The sequence below is a fragment of the Nanorana parkeri genome, unplaced genomic scaffold (genome assembly GCF_000935625.1).
Source record: "Nanorana parkeri isolate BGI_ZX_2015 unplaced genomic scaffold, ASM93562v1 scaffold114, whole genome shotgun sequence".
NCBI classification, from domain to species: Eukaryota; Metazoa; Chordata; class Amphibia; order Anura; family Dicroglossidae; genus Nanorana; species Nanorana parkeri.
The window spans coordinates 1,770,163-1,776,641 of NW_017306382.1; positions in this window are offsets into that span (position 1 = coordinate 1,770,163).

The following is a 6,479-nucleotide window of genomic DNA, read 5'->3' on the forward strand; positions in this document are numbered from 1 at the left end:
TTATAATTTTTAATTTTGTATTATTTATTTGTTTTTTTACTGTTGGGGGGGCTTCGGGAAATATTAGGGGTCCAAACAGACCCCTGACATTTCCCTTTTAAAATAGAAAAGAAATTGAGGACACCAAATCCTCAATTTCTTTTTCTGCAGCCTCAACACTCAATGAATGGGAAGCACTCAGTACGAGGCTTCTCATTCATTCAGTCACTGATAGTAAAATATTTACTATCAGCTGTTTCTGAATGGGGAGTGTTTCTCCCCATTGAGGAAATCTTGAATGAACAGGAAGTGATGTAAAGAACAGCCTGTTCATTCATAACTGGGGACACATAGTACTGTGTGTCCCCAGTTATTTACAAACACTGAGGATCGGTAAATATCGCTGATATTTACCGATCTCCCGCTCTGCCACGCACAGATCCGCTGTCATCCTGAAACTGACAGGATGACAGCGGCTCCGATCTCCTTCCCGCTCGGCCATCCTGACAGCTGCGGGCGCGGCTTCTCTCCCCCTCACCGCTCGGCCATCCTGATAGCAGGCAGCGCTCCCTCCTGCACCCCCCCTGAAGTGGGGGGGGAGCGGACGAGGGAGCGATGTCATGTCGAATGGCCAGCGGTGAGGAGGAGAGAAGCCACCCCGAGCTGTGTCGGCCGCCTGGCGCCTTTTTTGCCATGGTGCCCTGTGCGGCCGCACAGCACCCACATCCCTAAGGCCGGCCCTGTCAGCAAACATCCATTTGTCGACCTCCTTTGGGTAGCAAGAACCCAGAAGCACTCAGCTCTGAATACTTCAAGGTTCAGATGTTAAACCCCATCTGCTCTGGCCGAGGAAGGAGCTGATCGAGCGTAGTCTGTGCTCAGCAAGCTTCAGCACAGTCCAGGAGGGCATTAGGGGAGATTTCACCCTTACTTCCAACCAGGAAGTGATAACTAATTTCTCTAATAACAAAAACAGGTTCTCAGTACAGTGGGGTAAGGTTACAACTCCTGATAATGTTTTTATTACTGTCTATGCACTACTGTCCTAATTACAATCACACCATCCATTTCTTGCCCTGGTGTCACAGGAAGTGCGGGCAAATCTTCAACAGAAACCTAACACAAACTCTTCACAACAAGAAAAACATTGGCTGGAGTAAAGGCTTTAAACACTGCTTGACAATAGTTATTTTTAGAAGCTGTGATAGTCTATAGCAGCATTTCTCAACCTTGTTTTAGTCATAGCACCCTTTAAAGTATGCAAAATCTCAAGGCACCCCTGTATAAAATTTTGTAGATCTTAAGGGAGAACCCACGCAAGACCACACAAATAAGTGGGTTTTCCCCTTCACATCGAAGTGTGAAATTAAGATCCCCCTTCTTCACATCAGAGTCACCCTTTGCATCAATAGCCCCCCTTCACATCAATGATGTTCCGGGCCTTCTGTGCTTGGTGAGGCATCCCTCAGCCCGCCATAGCCCCGCCCCTGTCCCGTCGAAGCTCTGCCCCATCCCACTCCTAAGCTCCACCCCACTGAAGCCCCACCCCCAGCTCGGTAACCAAGCTGTGTGGGGAGGAGGAAGGGAGGAGACAGGGAGGAGCCTCCCTGTCCCTCACTTGCTAGTCACTGGTTAGGCATCGAGATCGATGTCCTCAATGTTTTTGTTTTCTTTTTTGATTGGACAGCTTGGACCAATGGTGCTTTGCCATTGGTCCAAGCCATGCACAGACCTCACGCCTCTAACACAGAGTAGAGGCTGTGATAGCTCTGGCCTTACCAAGTTAGGTTACACAAGCAGTGGGGAAGCCCGTTTCTGTGTAACCTAACTACCTGTCAAAAGCCAGATGCAGCGCCGCCTGTAATTAACAGGCAGCACTTCGTCCATGACATGTGACACAGCGGAGAGGATTTCCATGCTATGCAACCTGTTACAAGCCGATCTGAATGGAGAAAAAGCTGTCAGCTTCAGACTAGAAGCTGACACCTTTTTACTTCATAATACAAGGTGAGGCTCTGCCTCCCTGACTGCACGTCCCTGCTTCACATCAGTCTTCATTGCCCCCTTCACATCACAGTCCCACTACCACAAAATTTTTAGGACCCCTAAGGGGGGCCAGGAGGCACACCAGTTTTCCATGGCACCCTGGTTGAAAAAGAAGGTATTTTCAAGATGTGTGTCAATTCTCTAGGAAAAGAGGGAATTTACAATATGGCTGCTTGGTAATCATTAAAACCTGAGACTGGAAAGTCCCTGGATAACCTAGAATGATGGGAAGTGTAGTAGTAAGTCATAACAAATTCGACCAGCAGTTGTAAAAACACAATATAAATATTTGGAAATTAATTTAATATCTCTACAAATGTTCTGCCTCATTCAGCCTGTGCTTAGACCCCCAACTTTCCTTCTTACGTTCCTACTCCTCCATACTTTTCCCTTACACCATGTATAAACTGAGACATTCTTTGCTGATAACAGACACCATATGTATACAATCATATCTTCATGTTACACCTAGGAATGACTTCCTATAAGGCAAGTGTAGGCGCTGAGCCAGTGGTGTAAGAAAAGGGGTTGTAGAAGAAGCAGCTACAACTGGCCCTGGGGGTCAGGGCCGTAGATAGTTTTTTTTTTCCTGGGGAGGGGGGGTCAGCTTCCTCAAATTATAAGACTTTATCAGACACACCAGGGTTTAAATAAATATACCAGCCATATCCTTCCTAAACCAATCCTTTATCCTGAGTGATACTGATTTTGTTGTTTGACACCATATGGATAAAAACCATGTTTTAAAAAGACCTTCAGGGTTATTCACAAAAGGGTGAAGAGTTTGGAGAAGGCCGGAGAAGTGAACAATCTAGGACAACATAGCTGATTTGGAGAAATTCTCTAATTCAGCTCACTTTCCAGTTCAGCGATGTTGTCCTAGATTGTTCACTTCTCCTGCCTTCTCCAAACCCTACACCCTTTTGTGAGTAGCCCTGTTATAATCTGGTACCCAATTCACACAAAGTGCTTAGTATACACTTATTGGGATTTGTCTTACCAAAAAACATTTAGCAGAATACATTTTGGCCTAACTGTATGAAGAAATTTGGTTTTATTTGATATTTTGTATAACAGGAAGTGGAAAATATCATTTTTTTCTGAATTTTTGGTCTTTTTTCATTTATATATAAAAAAAAATAAGAAAAACCCAACGGCGATCAAATACCACCAAAAGAAATCTCTACTTGTGTAAAAAAATGATATACATTTAATTTGGGTACAGTGTTGTATGAGAGGGTAATTGTCAGTTAGAGTAGCACAATGCTGAAAAGCAATAAAATGGACTGGTCGGGGGGTAAACCTGTGGAACTGAAGTGGTTAATGTCTGTTGATCCAAAACAATAAGGTAATGCAGGCAAGCCGGGCTGATAACATAGATCATATAAAATACAATCAATCTCAGCTTGTGTACAAAGGTAAGTTTGCTGGCTCTTTATTGTGTATACAGAGGTCATGTAGGCAAGCCTGTAGGATGCAGTGTAGATGTGCCTCTCGCAAGCACTGGACATGTGACGATAACGCTGGACATGTGACAATAACGCTAAAAAAAAAAACTACTCGCCCTGCATGTCCCGGGCATCGGGCGATAGGGATTCGCTCCATAAGACGCGCACACATTTTTCCCTGCCCTTTGAGTCTTATGGAGCAAAAAATACGATATATATACAAATTAGGTTTTTTTGTACTTATTTTTTTTTAGTAAATCAAGGAGGATTTTCCATCTTTGAGAACAGCACAGCAAATGAGGATAAACGTCTTGAGACACAGACATCAATAATGTTTTTTTTAAGATTTACTTTAACTAGTTTAGAAAACATCATGTTTACCTCAAGGTCAAGCAAATCTGTATGTTGCAAATACTAGGCAAAGGAACAGGTTCTCTTTACAGATGGCAATGAAGGCTGGATGCATTCACCTTCCTCTCTGCCCTGGTGCTCCATGTTGGTGGAAGAGAGGCTGCAGTCAATGTTCAAGTTTAGACTAGTAAACCCCAACTTCTTCCTCTGCCACTCAATCATCCCCCCTGACCCTGTAGTCCCCCATCATGCTTGTGTTTCATTTTAATTTTTTTAATGTAGCCACCTTTCCCAGTTGTTTTCTGGAGATCATGTGACACGCACATGCATTTCTCAAGCAATGGCCAGTCCTTAATGAAGCAGAGAATGATGCTGTTGTGATGTCATTGCCACTCTTGACATCATTAGATTGTGATTGCAGGATGCTGTGGTGACATCCCCTCAGGGGCGGGCCTATGACGCCCTGCACTCCCAGTATCTGCTCAGTCTTCCAGGTTCCAAGAGGCTGGACACCATTCAGTCCAGAAGACTGAGGGCATCTTGTGGCAGAAAAGAGGTACTGCGGCAGAGAGGAGGTGATTATTGCAGCTGAACCTACTTTTTTGTTTTCTATTTCAGAGGGGCAACATTAAAAAAAAAAAAAAACATTTTAACCTGGAGTTAAGGAATGCAAAACCTGCACAAGTATTGTGATTGGCCACTCAGTCACCCAGCGCTGCATTATAGTGGGACTGGTAGAGTATCCCTTTTTTCCTTCATTCTTCATAGCTGCCCTATGAGGACAATCACATGTAGGGACAATCACATGTAGGGACAGCCATCTGCAAGTTCTGTGCCACAGCTGTACAATTCATGCCGATAGTCCCAGACAATTGTAGCTCCTGCGGATGACTGCAGATTTGGGAGTTGCCTAAATCTAAATCTGGTCTGTAAAGAAGTATGCATGATCAAAGGCAGGGCTGGTGCTCGGCTATTTTGTGCCCTAGGCAAGACCAGCACCCCCAGCCCCCCCTCCCACGGCGCAACTCTCAATCCGGCCTCCCGTGCGGCCCCATTCTCCTGCTGGATAGCTTCTGCAGCTATGTAAGCAGCTGGGAGCAATAGCCAGACTGCTATTGGCCATTTTAATTTGAAATAGCCAACAGCAGACTGTCTATTGAAACTGAGCAGAGGAGCGGACCTGAGAGAGAAAGTTGTCTCTGAGTTCCGCTCCTCTGCTCAGTGGGCAGGTGCAATAGATAGCCCGCTATTGGACTTTGCAATTTCAAACAGATGGGGGGGCTGCCTAGTTTGCCTAGTCGTATCACCGGCCCCGATCAAAGGAGAACTCTAACATTATTTTTAAGCTGTCTATAGATCAAGGAAGGGTTAGAACAGGGCAACCTTGGCACTCCAGCTGTGCTGTGCTGAAGCTACAAATCCCTTCATGACTCTCCCTTTGGGAGTCATGCCTGTGGCGATCAGAGACTTGCAAAGCCTAATGGGATTTGTAGTTCCACAACAACTGGAGTGCCGAGGTTTCCTACCCCTGGGCTAGAAACTGTGTCAGATTTTTTCATCACTGGAATAGATCAGGAAGATTTCTCCTTCTGTTCGGATGGCAACTGTATCATTGTGGATTTCTGAGTACTTTTCTGCCTCAGTGACAGCGGTCACCAGGATGATTGAAGAAGGCAAACCTGCCCAGCGGTGACACAGACAGTAATAAACCCGGGAAAAGGGCTAAACTTCAAAAACTAGACAATAAAGGTTTAGCCCAGAGCTCTACTTTAAAGGAGTTATTTGGGGCGGATTCATAACTAAACATTGAATAGAAAATCATTTTCTGAATAAAACATTTTTGTAGGTTTCTGTAGCAAAAACTGTGGAGCGGATGATGGGAGGAGCCAATCAATTATCTGAGCTAAAAACTGCAAAAAAGTTACAATGTAACAAAATAGTTACAATGTATCTATCAATGGTCACTGGAGGAGGCTGTCACAGGGAGCAATGTAGCAGCTGTCAGTGGCTGTTGCACGTAGATTGGGACCCAGCGGTCCCACCAACATAGTCCTGCCGAAGGGGGAAGGGGGGTTGATTGCAGGATATATACTTGGTCCGAAATTGCTTTAAAAACACCATCTAGATCACTTCTATACTCAATAATTAAATGATATGTCATAATACTGCCAGTGTAACAATGTGCAATCTGTCGTTATGTTATTTATCTTGGAAAGCAAAAACCCAAACAGCAATATACTCAAATAGCGCAATGCTGTTACCCAGCATGATTCAGGCGCTGGGGGCTTGAAGAGGAGATGTGTAGGAAGGTTTACACCAACATTTCTCAAACTTTTTTTATCAACGCGCCCTTTAAAAGTATCTTCAGGCACCCCCATCTAACATCCATACCAGGCCCTTATTCCAGATAGGGGTCTGGTATGGATTTTAAGGGGGGGGGGTCCACCCTTCCTTCATATCAGAGTCCCCCCTCTAACACTAGGAGCCCCCTTCACATCAGAAACCCTATTTCATATCAGAACTCCAAACCTGCCTGACATGATGCTGTGTGAACATTGAGACACCTTTCAGGAAGGCAGAAGGCACCCCAGGGTGCCATGGTACCCGGGTTGGGAAAGGCTGGTTTACACTATGAAGACACCACAGGGAGGATCT